The following is a 16,827-nucleotide window of genomic DNA, read 5'->3' on the forward strand; positions in this document are numbered from 1 at the left end:
TCAAAAGAGGCTAGGAATGAACAAAGGGTATTTAATTTGGTTGTCAGGTTATTATTTGCCTTTCAGAGATTTTAGTGGAGTACTGTTGCTCACTGAGGTATTTTGCCATGTTTTTTTTCAGTCAAATGACAAGGATGAAAATAAAACATTAAGTAAAAAAGAGGGAATTTTTATTTGAGACAACGTGGAGACTTACAGGCTTTAAAACACAAAATTTGGAATAGTAACTATGGAAATGCACCAGCATACAAGTAAAGCCTGGATCAGTGAATTTCTTAGAAAAGTCAATGAGAGTCTAGCTCAGGTCTGACTACATAAAATTAGAATGGTTCCAATTGTCAAAATTCATTCTGTCTAGAAATAAAAGAAATCTTAGTAGGGCTTACTTAGCAGTGGAGAATAATGTAGCTATGGCGATGAAAGTCGCCATGATTAGAAGATCCCAAGGAGCAGGGCCTATGTTGTTGAGGTTGTGAAGCATGCCGGAAGTTGGCCTTCAAAGACTCAGATGTAATCAGTGAATGCTTCTTTTAGAAGGTAGCTATTTAATGTGCTCACTACAGGGGAGCAGAGATCTAGAAAGGAGGCCCTAGCCAAAAAACTAACATCGGAGATCCAGAGAGGACTTTGTTCTGAGTGATGAGAAAGTTCAGATTGTACCTGGAATGGGTGGAAGTAGAACTGACTGAATTTGAGAAGGTAAGAGCGATACTATGGAAAAGGAATGTTAGTTAACTATGGAGAATGGCTTCAGAAGATGAAAAAAGAGCATAAAGTTAAACCAGTGTCTCAAGTCACTAGGATCATGGAAGGTAGGGTGACACTGCAAGAAGAGAGAATGGTGTAAATGAGTTGCATAAACCCAGTGGGTGAGTTAAATTGGGATGGGATGGGAATCTCCACCATCTTTGAAGTCATTGGTGGTGGAATGAATCTTTCCAGTTCCTTCAGACACTGTACTGACCTTGGTTTACTAGCCTGGTAGGGAAAGGAAGCCTTGGTGGCCGTCACTTAGTTCTTGCTACTGTTGCCTTTACTCCTTAAGCCATGGCATCAAGGTGGGGATTCTTCCAGTTGCTCTATATGTTCATTTTCTTGTAAGCTCAGGAACTTGGGAAATAACAAGGGTAGTCTGCAACCTTAATGGGTCAAAAGTCCACTAATTGTCTGGAATCCACAAGCCTCCATTTTTGACCAGGCCACAAGTGGCGTTTGGGGTCCCCGTAGAGTACTATCAGCTCAGAACCAATTTCTGATAAGCCCTCCAAAATGGACTCAGTTCTCTTTCCTACTGCATTAGTTACCCTAGCATGTGATGGTACATCCCTTCAGGGAACTGCCAGAGGAAGACTTCAGATACATTCATGTTAGTGTTTAAGTATCTTTTCCAATGGGATGACGCTTCCCCTTGAATAGTTTGGATCTATGAATTCAGAGGGTGAGCTAGATCTTGGATCTATGAGTTCAGAGGCTGTGGCAACTCAGGTCAGGTTTCTCTTCAACAAATCTAATTTTCTCATTCCTGTGTAGTTAACGTTACACTGTTATATTAGCTTCAGGTGCACAGCGTGAATCAGCAATCCTGTAATTTCTCAGCACTCATCATGGTTAATGATCACCTTCACCTATTTCAATCACCCCCTCTCCCCCAGCCCCCACCCATGCCTATTTACCCCTCTAGGAACCAACAGTTTGCTCTCGAAGAGCCTGGTATTTTTTGTCTTTTGATTTTTTTTTCTTCTTAAATTCCACATGTGAGTGAAATGATATGGTATCTGTCTTTCTCTGACTTGTTTCACTTAGCATTATTCCCTCTTCTAGATCCATCCATGTTGTTGCAAATGGCCAGATTGTATTCTTTTTTTACAGATGAGTAGTGTTGCATTGTGAATATATACACCACATCTGCTTTATCCGTTCATCTACGGATGGACACTTGGATTGCTTCCATATCTTGGCCATTATGAATAATGCTGCAGTAAGCATAGGGGTGCATATCTTTTCCAATTAGTGTTTTTGTTTTCTTTGGGTAAATGCTCAGTAGTGGAATGACTGGATCATATGATAATTCTGTTTTTTATTTTTTGAGAAACCTCCATATGTTTTTCACGGAGGTTGCTTGCCCCAGCTTGAATTTCAACCAACAATGCACAACAGTTCCATTTTCTCCATATCTTTGCCAACACTTGTAACACCTTGTGTTTTTTTATTTTAGCCATTCTGACAGGTGTGAGGTGATATTTCACTGTGTTTTTGATATGATTTTCCTGATGATTAGTAATGCTGAGCATCTTTTCATGTGTCTGTTGGTCATATGAATGTCTTTGGGAAAATGACTATTTAGGTCCTCTGCCCGTGTTTAGATTGTTACTACTTTTAAGTCTTGAATTATATAAGTTCTTTGTATCTTTTGAATATTACCTCTTATTGCATATATCATTTAGAAATAACTTCTCTCATTCAGTAGGTTGTCTTTTTGTTTTGTTGTTTTCTTTGCTGTGCAGAAGCTTTTTATTTTTGGTGCAGTACCAATAGTTTAGTTTTGCTTTTGTTTTCCTGGCCAAAGGAGACAGATCTAGAAAAATACTGCTATGGTTGATGTTAAAGAGATTACTGTCTGTGTTGTTTTCCATAATTTTTATGGTTTCAGGTCTCCCATTTAAATCTTTAATATTTTTGTTTTCAACGTTTTTTTATTTATTTTTGGGACAGAGAGAGACAGAGCATGAACGGGGGAGGGGCAGAGAGAGAGGGAGACACAGAATAGGAAACAGGCTCCAGGCTCCGAGCCATCAGCCCAGAGCCTGACGCGGGGCTCGAACTCACGGAGCGTGAGATCGTGACCTGGCTGAAGTCAGACGCCCAACCGACTGCGCCACCCAGGCGCCCCTCCCATTTAAATCTTTAATCCATTTTGAGTTTACTTTTGTGTATGCTGTAAGAAAGTGGTCAAGTTCTTTCTTTTTTTTTTTTTTTTTTTTCAGGTAGCTGTTCAATTTCCCCAGCACTGTTTGTTGAAAAGACTGTCTTTTCCCCATTGTATATTGCCTTATTTGTTGTAGATTAATTAACCATAAAAGTGTGGGTTTATTTGTGGGCTCTTTCTTCTGTTCCAAAGATCTACGTGTCTGTTTTTGTGCCCATACCATACTGCTTTGATTACTGTAGCTTTGTAGTATATATTGAAATCTGGGATTGTGATACCTCCCCACTTGGTTCTTTTTCAAGATTGCTTTGGCTGTTTGGGGTTCTTTGTGGTTCCACAGAAAATTTAGGATTTTTTTCTAGTTCTGTAAAAAACACTACTGGTATTTTGATAGGGATTGCATTAAATCTGTAGATTGGGTAGCATGGGCATTTTAGCAGTATTGGTTTTCCTAATTCATGGTCATGGAATAGGTTTACATTTGTTTTGTGTCATCTTCAATTTCTTTCATCAATGTTCTTTATAGTTTTCAGGGTATAGGTCTTTCACCTCCTTGGTTGAGCTTATTCCTAGGTACTTTATTATTTCCAGTGTACTTATAAGTGGCATTGTTTTCTTTTTTCTGCTACGTTATTAGTGCATAGAAATGCAACAGATTTCTGCACATTGATTTTTGCAACCTGCAACTTTACAGAATTCATTTATCAGTTCTCGTAGTTTTTTGGTGGCGTCTTTAAGCTTTTCTACATATGGTATCACTTCATCTATAAATTGTGAGTTTTACTTCTTCCCTACCAGTTTGGATGCCTTTTATTTCTTTTTGCTTCTGATTGCTGTGGGTAGGACTTCCCGTATTCAGTTGACTAAAAGTGGTGAGAGTAGATAGACACCCTTGTCTTATTCTTGACTTTAGAGGAAAAGCTCTCCATTTTTCACCATTGAGTATGATGTTGGCTGTGGGTTTTTCCTATAGAGCCTTTATGATGTTGAGGTATGTTCCCTGTAAGCCTACTTTGTTGAGGGTTTTTATCATGAATGGATGTTGTACTTTGTCAAATACTTTTTCTGCACCTATTGAGATAATTTTGTGGTTTTATCCTTTCTCTTGTTACTGTTGAGGTGTCACCTTAATTTGCAAATAGGAATTACCTTTGTATCCCTGAAGTCCCACTTGATTATGGCGAATGATTTTTTAATGTGTTGTTGCATTTGGTTTGCTAATGTTTTGTTGAGGATTTTTGCAACTATGTTCATCAGAGATCAGAGGTATTGTCCTGTAGTATTGTGTTTTGTTTTGTTTTTGTGATGTTTTTATCTGGTTTTCATATCAGCTTAATGTCGGCCCTTGTAGAGTGAATAAGGAAGCTGTCCTTCCTCTTCTGTGTGTATTTTTTTTTTTTTTTCGAATAGTTTGAGAAGAATAGGTATTAACTATTTGAAATGTTTGGTACAGTTCACCTATGAAGTCTTCTGGTCCTGGACTTTAGTTTGTTGGAGTTTTTGGATTACTAATGCTACTTTAATAATTACTATTACGAGTGATTGATTTAAAATTTTCTATTTCTTCCTGATTCAGTTTTGGAAGGTTATATATTTCGAGGAATTTATTCACTTTCTCTAGGTTGTCCTATTGGTTGGCATATAACTTTTGATAATCTTTTCCTTTGTATTTCTGTGGTGTTGGTTGTATCTCCTCCTTCATTTATGACTTAATTTGAATCCTCTCAATCTCTCCCTCTTTTTTTGAATCAGTCTGGCTCTGAAGGTTTATCAATTTTAGTTGGTCTTTGTAAAGAACCAGCTCCTGGTGTCATTGACATATATTTTAGTCTCTCTTTCATTTCTGTTCTCATTTTTCTTCCTTCTTCTACTGGCTTTGGACTTTGTTCCTTTTCTAGCTTTTTAAGGTGTATGATTGTTTATTTGAGACTTTTTTTCTTGGGGGGGGGCTGCATTATTAGTCTGTTCCCTTTTAGAAGAACTTTTCCTGCATCCCAAAGATTTGGGACCATTGTATTTTCATTTTCATAGGTCTCTGTATTTTTTAAAATTTCCTCTTTGATTTCTTGGTTGGCACTTTCATTGTTTGGTACCACGTTATTTAATTTCTATGTGTTAGATTAACGTGTAAGTGGCTAGTCTTTTATTAGGTTTGTATGTGCCTGTGAAATTTTTTCCTTTCCTAATTTTCTTACTCCTGATTATGGACTTTTCTTTCCACTCAGAATTTCTTTTAACTTTTCCCGCAGGGCTGGTTTAGTAGTGATGAACTCCTTTAACTTTTGTCTAGGAAACTCTATCTACCCTTCTATTCTGAATGACAGTCTTGCTGGATAGAGTATTCTTGGTTGCAGGTTTTTTCATTTTAGCACTTTCAACTTATGCTGCTTCCTTCTTGTTTGGAAAAGTTTCTATTGAAGAATCAGCTGATAGCCTTATGGGGTTCCCCTTGTGTATAACTTTTGCCGCTTTTAAACTTCTCTATTGCTATTTTTTGAAATTTTACTTATGTGTCTTGGTGTGGACCTCCTTTGGTTGATTTTGTTGGGTCACTCTGTTCCCTGGATCTGGATGTCTGTTTCCTTTCCCAGATTAGGGAAGTTTTCAGCTGTTATTTCTTGAGATAATTTTTATGCACCTCTTTTTTCCTCTCCTTCTTTTGGGTTCCCTATTATATGAATCTTACTATGCTTGATGTTGCTGAGTTCCCTTTACTTCTCATTTTTTCTTTGCTGTTTAGTGTGGGTGCTTTCCAATATTGTCTCCTAGCTTACTGATCTATTCTTCTGCTTCCTGTAGTCTCCTATTTATTCCCTCTGGTGTATTTTTAATTCAGTTGTTGAATTCTTCATCTCTGGTTCTTTTTCTATTTCCTATTTGTTGTTGTTGTTGAAGGTCTTACTGAGATCCTTTACTCTTTTCTCAAGTCCATGGAGTATTCTTAAGACCATTACTTGAATTCCTTATCAGGCATATCACTTAGCTCTTTGATTTCATTTAGATCTTTTGCTGTTGTTTTGTCATGTTCTTTCACTTAGGACCTATGCCTGCCTCTCCTCATTTTTTCAAGTCTCTGTGTATATGTATATTAGGAAAGTAAGTTATATCTTCTTGAAAGTAGTGGCCTAATAAATAGACCCTGTAGTGCAGTGTCCCTTGTTGACCAGCACCAAGGGCTAAAGAGGTGTCTCCTATGTGTGTTGTGTGTGCCCTTCAGTACAGTCAGCTGCAATGGCTCTGTGCCTGTTGTCAGTAGGGTTTGGTTCCTCTGCTTATTAACGGACCGGTCTGGGACTGCCTTGGGCTTTTATAGTTGGGTCATACCAGATGTCTGACCTCAACCCATTTGCTGGTGCCACAGTTGTACCAAACTGCAGAATAGCACTCTCCATGTTGTCTCCTGAGAGGCTTTTGTTGGTGGAATAGGGCCTGTCAGACCAGGTGTAAGCCCCCCCCCCCCCACTCACCCCTACCCAGAACTGACTTGTGTGGTTATCTTCCCCTCTCCCAGGGCAAGGGTCACTTTGGAGTGGTGCTGGTCACTGTTGTAGCTGCTTGTAGAATGAGAAGAATCAGAAGCTGCTTAGGAGGGACTCCTGTGGAGTGGGGCATGTAGGATGTGGTGAGTCTAGGAGAATGTGAGGGCAGGGTGTGGTATTAGCAAGTTATGTTGAGTATGCTAATTCCTACAGGAGTCTAGGTATCTAGATGTGGGAGGGTGGGTAGAGAAATATCACTTGGAAGCTTCCTTATTCTTGAAGGAATCTTCTAAAGATCCCTTGTAGCTCCTGCACACATTCTCAGATTAGTAAACAAATTCTCCCGTTCAGGCTTCTATAACGCAATACCACAGACTGTGTGTCTTATAAACTGGAGGCTTGAGCAGCAGCATCACACAGCCTGTCCCAACCTCAGGCCTTTGTCAAATGCTAACGAAGCTCAGGGCTGGAAGCTGGGAGATCCATAAACCAGAGTGGATTTCTGGCAGCCCCAAGCAGTGAAGAGACAAATGGCTGTGGCTCTCCAGTGAGAATTCTGGAGTCCTTTTCTTAAAATAGCGGTAAGACAAAGGTACTCTGACTCTTGTTAGAGTTGGACGCTTAACCGACTGAGCCACCCAGGTGCCCCAGACCATTGTCAATATCTTTAATCTTCGGTCACTTTCTTCTTCACCTCTGCTTCAATAATTGTGGACTAAGCACTGTCCTAAGCATTGGGGATAAAGTGCTAATTCAACAGTCATGGCTGCCACACTTAGGGAATTTAAATCTAGAATAGAAAAAAATTACACATGTAACAACAACGTCAATGAAGGAGGAGGAGGGAAGGGAGTACTGTGGGTAATTTGATAAGCAGATCAAATGTCATGAAGGCAGCTGACCGATAGCCTGTGTATACCTGGGAACACACATTAGGGTTCATTACCACATATAGTAGAGACAAGACTGAAAACATTATCTTCAAAATGAAGACTTTGGTTATACTGCAACTAAAAGTATGTTCTTTATTCAAAGTGGTGTCTTTATTCACCCCATTGCACAAAGTAGCCTAGCATCCTTATCATAAAACTGACTAGTGTTGAACTTGACAGGAAAATGAAACTTTACTAAGTTGTTTACTGCTTATCTTGTTAATGCCCATTAAACGTAAATGTCATGGTTAACTACTGAAAGTTGAAAAACAAAGGCTCTAGAACCAGACTTTCCTATTGATTCCTCCTCCTACTAGATGGAATTCTAGACCTTGGGTATGTTACCACTTTTCTCAAGTGAGCATAATAATGGAGCCTCCCTCCTACTGTTGCATGGATGATTCCTTGAGTTTATCAGCACATATTGTTTAGCAAAGACAGACGAGTGCATTAGAACGTGTCTGAAAAAACATTGCCTTTATCTTTCAGCTGGTTAAAAGGAGAAGTGAAATAAGCTGAGTTATTTCTTTACAGCTGTGGTATGTTCAATTCTTTATCGGGCGACCTGTGTAATTCTGGTTTAAAAAATCCCTATGAAGCAGTTTTGTCTGAATTAAGTCAGTAGGTGGGCACATCCAAATTTGTCTGCTTGCTCCACTTATTAAGAAAATCAGTAGGAGTAATCCCTGGTAGGAAGAACACATAGAATGAGTACCGGCAACCCTCAGTTACTTTTGTATTATAGAAAGAGTTTCCACAAGGTGCTAAGAGAAAGAAACCTAGTTGATGGAAGAATTTCTCTGTGGTTTCCCTGGAAGAGCCTCCTGTCTGGGTGTGCACCTGTTAGCTTCAGAGCTATGCATGCCCACAATTAAGATGGTTTTCTCCTCGATCATCTGGACCTTGACCTCTCTCCTGTGAATGCCAGTTCTAGGTAGCTTAGGGTGTGTTCTAAGATGCAGTAACCTACTCAGATTACTGACACCTTTGTTCAAGGCACCTGTGGGAATTTTGATGCTTGTGATATTTTTATGATATTTGAATTTTTTTTTCGTAAAAGTAGAAACTCAAAGCCTGTTTCAAATATCCATTGACAAAATTTGGAGGCTTTTACACTCTAACAGGATTTTATTTTATTCTGTGTATGTCAGCATTTATTTCCTAGGATACTCTCATCTGGAGCTGTATGGTCTCTGATGGTAGCCTCTAGCCACGTGGCTGTTTCTATTTAATCTTAATTGTGATATTATCCAAAATTCAGTTCCTTTGTCACAGTAACCACATTTCAAGTGCTCAATAGCCACATGTGGCTAATGGCTACTATGTTGGACAGCATTAATTATAGAACATTTCCATTAGAGCAGAAAGGTCTATTAACCAGTGATGAAATGCTAGAACAGAGAGGCCTGGAATCAGAGGTAGAATCTTACCCTTGTGCTGAATGTACCAGTCACCCATCACAAGAACGTTAAGACATCGGTTGATTGAGTGATATCTTGCTGTTTTTTCCTTGTCACTGGAGCTTGCTGGGGTTCCACGAAACCAGACCTCTGTTACTTGAGGTTCTGACCATTCTGATTCTTTCAAATAGTTCTGCTTCCATCCATCTTTCCTAGATAAACCTTAGTTCCTCCACATGGACACCACTGCCCTCTGGAGCCCCTCACAGCCATCACCAACTTTTTTTTTTTTAAACACTTGCTTCCCTGGCTTCTCTGTGTTCTTCAGATTCTTCGTTAATACTCAGTAATAATGAATGCCAGCAATGCTTGATCATCCTCTTGTGGTTGTACCCATTCTCCTTTGAAGCTTTACCATTCTCTATGCTCACTTTTTTTCTTGTGGATTTCTTTTTCTTGCTGAGTTCTTATTCCTATTTTTTTAAATTGAGCTGTAGTTGAGATGAATGTTGTGTAAATTTGAAGTGTGCAACATGTTGATTGGATACACGTAGATTTTATGAAATGATTATCACTATACTCTGCTTCCTCATCATGCTCATCAGCAGATTCTTTACTACCTTTAAGTTTATTTAATTGGGGGGGGGGTGCAGAGGGGCAGAGAGCGAGGGAGAACGAGAATCCCAAGCAAGCTCCACAGCATTGTCAGCATAGGGTCCAGTGTCAGCATAGGGTCCAGCATAGGACCCTACGCATAGGGTCCAGTGTAGGCTCCACCCCACGAAATGTGAGATCATGACCTGAGCCGAAGTCAAGAGTCAGATACCTAATCGACTGAGCCACCCAGACACCCCCCTTGCACTTCTACCTTTATCTGCCATGTTTTGTTTTGATATTCTGATATATGCAACATCTTTCTGCTTAATCTTTGGATTATTCTAATAGGATTTTTAATGAATATTCCCACCTGTCCTCTAGCCAAGATCTATATCACTCAAGCTAAGCCAGTCAAATGCTTTTTCCCTGGAATTTACATCTTGAGTTGAGATACACAAAATATTGAAAAAGACTGGAGCTCATTCAATCTTGCTTTTCCATGATGAAAATGGAGATGAGTTCTTGTAACCAACATCCCAAATTGCCTTTGTCCTTGTCCTTTTTTTTTGAGACTGATTTTTTTAGTTTTCTAAAAAATTGGCTAACTTCTAATAATTCCTTTCAATTTATTTGCTATTTGCTATAGTGCTGGTTTCTCTTGCTTGCAACTAATCTGAAACAAATGGTACTATAATGGGATTATAAAAGTGACAATTTTAAAACATGAATTTGGTTGAGGTTATGTGGAGGATTAGGAAGTTGTAAATTCTTATACAGGAGCAACACAGCTGATTAAATTGTTCCATGTATTCATCTGGGGGCTTGTGTCCCATGGTTCTGACTATGAAAAACTATAGAGTGACTGTGGCTTGAGGAAATATTTTGCTCTTCATTCATTAATCTTAGTGTTTTCTCTTCAGTTGGGTTTGGTTTTTTAACAGACTCTAATTCCCATTTGTGGATCTGTCTTCCCCAATCTCAATACTTGGGGTTTGGGGTTTGATGAGGTCTCATCCTTTCCAAGGAATGGAGCATGGATGTGGTCTATCTCTAGCCTCACATCGCAGGATACAATGTTGTTTTTAGGTTGAGTACTGTTATAGGTGACTCTAGGCTTTCATTTGATGTTTTTTTCCTGCCAGACATGCATAAAATATGATATGTAGTTGGAGATGCTACAGACTTTTTGCTCTCACATGGAACCTAATCTTAAGTCAACATGCAAAGAATAGCAAAGCAGAACTCCGTGATAAAGAGAAATCTAATTGTCTTTATAGTCATTTTATTTTTTTTAATTTTAATTCCAATATAGTTAATAGTGTTATTAGTTTCAGGTGTACAATATTTAACAACTCCATTCACCACCCAGTGCTCATCAATACAAGTACACTCCTTAATCCCCATCACCTATTTCATTTATCCCCCCTCCCCCTCTGGTAACCATCTACTTGTTCTCTATAGTTGAGTCTATTTCTTGGTTTGTCTTTTTCCTTTGTTCATTTTTTCCCCCAATACATAGGAGTTAAATCATATGGTATCTGTCTTTCTCTGACTTACTTTGTTTAGCATTATACTCTAGCTCCATCCATGTCATTGCAAATGGCAAGATGTCATTCTTTTTTATGGCTGAATAATATTCCATTACACAGCATTACTTTTTTTTTTTAATGTTTTTATTTATTTTTGAGAGAGAGAGCATCAGCAGGGCAAGGGCAGAGAGAAAGGGAAACACAGGATCCAAAGCAGAGTCCAGGTCAGCACAGAGCCTGGTGCGGGGCTCAAACTCAAACACCATGAGATCATGACCTGAGCTGAAATCAAGAGTCAGACGCTCAACTGATTGAGCCACCCAGGTGGCCCATTATTACTTCTTAATCCATTCATTAATTGATGGGCCCTTGAGCTGCTTCCATATCTCAGCTATTGTAAATAGCACCGCAATAAACATGGGAGTACATGTATCTCTCTGAATTAGTGTTTTTGTATTTTGTTTTTGGTAAATACCTAGTAATTACTGGATATTATAAAGATTAGATTTCTCAAAATGTTAAAAATAGAGAAATCTAAGCTTTAAAATATCATTTGAACCATTAAATCCAGGAAGCCACCACCATCACAAAAGTTTTGAGACACATGAGCCAATAATTCTCCAGGATTCATAGTTTTTGCTATCAGTTAAAATATCCTAAATGATATACTTCCACCATTCACTGAAGATTTGGAAACAATTTTATAATCTCATTATTTCAACTCTTGCTATAATTGTGGAAAATTTTGAGATACTAGAAATTTTCCTTTAGAAATATTCTAAAATAATAAATGGTAAATATAAGTCTATTAGCAAAACCTTCCCCAAATTTCAGGTCTCCCTATGATATTTGATTTCAGAGACCTCTCTGCTCTTTCGAACTTCCATTGTCTCCAAGTCCCATCCTTCTTTTTCCTTTAGTTCACCTGTACGCACCCATGATTCTCCTTCTTCAATGCTATGAACTATGTATGCTTTTATCAATTTTCTTAGAAACCACTTTTTCCTGGATAGTCCAGTTAAACTATAAATTTGGAGACATGAGATAATTCCGGTTCTCAGCACTGGGCGATTGACTTATGTTTGGCTAAAGCCACATGGTCCTCCAGATTAGAGCCTTGCCTCAGACTGGTCCTCAGGGAGCCCTTGGTAAGACCCACCTTCTATTTACACAAATAACTATCCCGCATTTTTGCTTTTCCCTTCAAAACTGCAACTGAATCCCTATTCTCTTCAGCCTAAGTAGATGGCCTTTCTTCCTTCTTCAGTGAGAACACCAGGGCTTTCAGTAATAATCTTGCTGCTTTTCTGCTGCTACATGTAATTACATTTCTCTTAGCCTGCATCTTACCTATGCACCTTACCTCTTCCTTTAAATCCTTGAGACCACCTCCACCCTTTCCCAGACTATCACTCTATTATTCATACCCTCTCTCATATATATTTAACTTCTTCCTCTCCACTCAGTGTTTCCCCTCAGGCTGTATACATGCTCGGTCTTTGCCTAAAAAGAAAAATCACTGTCAGTAATGAGAAAGCAGGCTGAAGGAGGAGGACAGGGAGTCGGGTCACTGAAAACTGTGCACATGATATTTAGGAGTTTATACTTAGGGGCTGGAAAGCCACGGGATGAAATCAAGCAGGGGCGTGACCTGGTCACATTGGCAATATAGATGATTCTGTTTGCTTTGTGGAGATGGAGTGGGGGTATCAATAGGAGCTAAGAGTGTACATAGTGTTCCTAAAATGTGTTCTGCAAAACATTAGATGCTAACTGGTACCAGACATTCCTACAAAAAAAAAATTGGTTTACAGACAATTACATATAACAACTTTGGCCTAAATATCTTTCCTTCAAGGCCTCTAAGTTTTGGTTTATACTTTAATCAACTAGGTCTCTTTAAACAGAATTTATTTCTAGACAGGTAGACCATTTAGCTTCCTTTTTGTCTACCAGGTGGCAGAGCGATGTTTATGTCCTGGTGTATTCTGTGGCTTATAAGAAGATGGTCCTGCACAGGTGACTGCTTCTCCTTACTGCCCCTGGAGATCAGCACATGGTTCAATACGTGCTAAGTACTCATGGGATGCCCCGGGATGCTAGGGCATCTTTGCTTATGTAGTCATTTAACCAAAACTATGTTTTAACTTCTTCCTCTTTACCCCATTGGCGAAGAAGGCATTCTTGTCCTAGGGTAAATGTGGACAGCAGAAGACTGACACCCGACATTGGGCAGATGAGATCAGCACTTTGATTAGTCACATGAGTTCACAGCCTGGGGAGGAGGACACTACATGCCATATAGGACCCTGCAAGGGTTGTGTAGGGGAATGGAAGGAGCAACCCGGGGCTGTGTAGAAGGCAGTCTCTACTCTCAGGTGGATGTGGTGATACCTGATTCTCCCTGCAGCCTGTGATTGGCTTGTTGGAATGATTCCGCAGGCTGGCAGGGAGCTGAAACCCACTACTCAGAACTAGGCATTCTGCCAAGTTTGTTAGAAAAGTTGGGTTTTTTGGTTCGAAGAACTTACCCAGAATGGGCAGGAACATTCATGGTTAGGCAATTTGAGGCTGCTTGATTTTACCAGATGACAAGGTAGATTGAAAGCCTTATGCCAACACAAGGTATACTTTCCCTTCTTAGCCACTTCTTTAGGCCTGGTTTTTCTTGTATCCATGGAACTCCATGTGGAAGAAACACAAAGGCCACTAGCAAGACATTTGGAACTTTTTTGTTCTTGTTTACCCAAGACCTCTCTGACCACACCTCAACTAGACATTTCCTCCATTATTGAACATAAGAGAATGAATTAATTTAACAGTTACTTAATAGGTTCTTATGAGTATTCCAATTAGAATCATGATGCTACTTTGCTTAGGTAAAAATGTGTTTATGTACATCTAAATTTCCTTGGTGTATTGTTTCTTGTAGCAGTGTATTGCCTTATCAGGGACTGTAAAATATTCTTCACGATTTTATCATCGAAACTTTACAGGTTTTGTAATTTTGTTAATGAAAGTCAATTGTTTCCTCAGGTATTTTGTGTGAGGCAGATTTCAAATTTCCTGCAATAATATCTGATATGGGATCTTTCTTATTTTTATGTTTCAATTTCAATATATTTTCCTGAAGAAGCAATATTTTTGAGAGACCTATTTCTCTTATAAAATGCAGAGGCATGACAGATAATGTCCTTTGAGATGCTCTTCGTGACTATGGGATTTTTAGGTTTCTAAGTTCTAATTGTATTTCAGTTTCTCTGCATATTAGATTAGTAAACTGCATCACCTGAGCGTCTGGTATAAAATGTGTGTACATGAAAATCTACATCACTTGTGCTCTGTTTTTATTGAATTGTGTACCCCTCAAAATATGTAGAAGCCTGTGTCCCCAGGATTCGTGAACATGACCTTACTTGGTTGCAGTTAAGATGTGAATGGAGATGAGGTCATACTGAGGTGGGGCGGGCCACTACTACAGTAGGGCTTGTGTCCTTAAGAGCAGAGGCACGCACCGGAGAAAAGCAGGAGATAAGGGCAGAGACAGGAGTGAGCCAGCGAACAGTGAGGATTACAGGCAACACCAGGATCCAGGAAACAGGCATGGGACCGATTCTCTCCCAGAGTCTTCTGAGAAAGCACGGCCCTGTTAATGCCTCGATTTTGAAATTCTAGCTGCCAGAATGGGAAGAAAATTCTTGTTGTCTTAAAGTCATTTAGCCTGTGGTACTTAGTTATATGAACCTGGTAAACCAGTAGATTCCCCTAAGGACCAACTAATCATCATCATATACAAATGTCCATGCGGATGTCCTTGGAATTTTAGAACTGAGACTCCTAGAATAGAAATGAAGTTGACTGAATTACTTGCACTTAGAAACCCAGGGTTTTTAATGACTTTCTCTAGATGTGACTAGTGACAGGGTCCCCTCACAAGAACTTTGGTTTCCTGACACTCTGCCTATCTTGCATTCCCATTGAAGAGTGAACACATACGTTGCCTGTCTGCCCTCGTGGAAAGCAGAGAGTGAAGCCTTTAAAAACCACATGTGTAGGGGTGCCTGGATGGCGCAGTCGGTTAAGCGTCCGACTTCAGCCAGGTCACAATCTCCCGGTCCGTGAGTTCGAGCCCCGCGTCGGGCTCTGGGCTGATGGCTCAGAGCCTGGAGCCTGTTTCCGATTCTGTGTCTCCCTCTCTCTCTCTGCCCCTCCCCCGTTCATGCTCTGTCTCTCTCTGTCCCAAAAATAAATAAACGTTGAAAAAAAATTTTTAAAAACCACATGTGTAAGGCAAGAGTTATGGAATTCAGGAAAGAGCTCCAGGACATGTGGCCCCGGTGGAAAACCTCCCGGGGTCTTTTCAGCACTTAAAAAATAACAGGAAAGTTGTGATTGGGTCTATGAGGATGACTTTCATGAAATTAAATATGCTTATGAGGCCTAAGTGGTTGGGACAAATGAGTAATAGATATGTGCTTTATTTTTTATGGAAGAGAAGTAAACTGTACGTTTACTTTGAGCATGCCACTGACACCATACGCTTGGCCCTTACTTAATATTCAGAGCAAATACACTGTTTGATCTGAATGCAGGCACACTATCTCACTGCTGCTGTGCTCCGTTGTATGCTGTAGGTCTTCTGTGATAGATTTTCAATGTGTCCAAGGACAGAGACTGGAAAGTCAATTGGCATAGGGCTTTGCGTGAAGATGGTAACTTCACAATAGTCTTGGAGGATGATGGTCACATGCCAAATTGAGCAAGAGAAGGACACAGTCAAAGCCTAGTGGAGCATTTTATTGTAAATGAGCCCAGGAAACATGAAGCACACAATTGAGAAAAATAGCCATAACCAGAAAGTTCCAGGGTTAAAAGTGTGCGTGTGTGTGCATGCACACACACACGGGCATGTGCACATGCAGGTTTATTTCCCCAAAACAGCTAAAAATGTAGGATGAAGTTGTTTGTTGATGCTTAGGAGAGAAAGCATGCTCGCATCATGGCGCACTCCTAGGAGGGATGGGGGTATGGTCAGAGGGAATACTCAGGATACCTTGGAGAAATTCAGGATAGCCTTTTTTCCTACAAATTTAAAAGTTCTGTTTTTCCAGGAAAAAGCATAATCAAGTCATTTTTCTTTTTCAGTCTTTTAGATTTATCGACTTAGTATATAAACTGAAAAGGGTGAGACTTCTGCCCAGGTTTTATTGTATATTTTAATAGTTACTTCCAACTGTTACAGAGCAGTTACATATGGTACAAAGTTTGGGAAGTGTGATATTGAAGGACAGTCTTCTTACCTGTTCCCCAGTCACATAATTTGCTCACAGTGAAGACCACCAGCGTTATAAGGTTCCTGCTTTTCCTTCCAGAAATAGATCATGTATATGATTTATAGACACGTGGAATTGTACCATATTATACATATAGCTCTACACTTTGTTTACCTATTAATTTTTGGCAACCAATAAATCTTGGTTAGGATACACTATAATTAGAGCTTCCTGCCCCTTCCTAATGAAGATATAATTTCCTATTATATGGAGGAACTATAATTTGCTTGGTACCCAACTGGCTGTTTTCAGTTGTTTATGATCATTTGATAATAAACTGTAATAAATAATGGGAAAAATAAACTCTTTTAGCGTTTACTACATATACATATATGTAAACTACATACATATAGATATAAACTCTTATGAAGCAGGATTTTCTTCATAATCTCTAGATGGATATCCTGACTCTTGGAACATACATTCTAGGGGGAGATAGGCAATAAGTTTAGTAGTATTATAGCATGTTAGAATTAACGACTTCTATAGGAAAAAGGTAGAGCAACCCATACAGGTGGTTGGAAATTGTAGAAAGCGTGTGGTCACTGTCGACATCCTTGAGGTGGAGGAATTTAGTATAAGCTTGAATATATTAGGGGAATGTAGCAACAAAAGGCATCTGGAAGAGGTT

The sequence above is a fragment of the Prionailurus viverrinus genome, chromosome D3, assembly GCF_022837055.1.
Source record: "Prionailurus viverrinus isolate Anna chromosome D3, UM_Priviv_1.0, whole genome shotgun sequence".
Taxonomy (NCBI): Eukaryota; Metazoa; Chordata; class Mammalia; order Carnivora; family Felidae; genus Prionailurus; species Prionailurus viverrinus.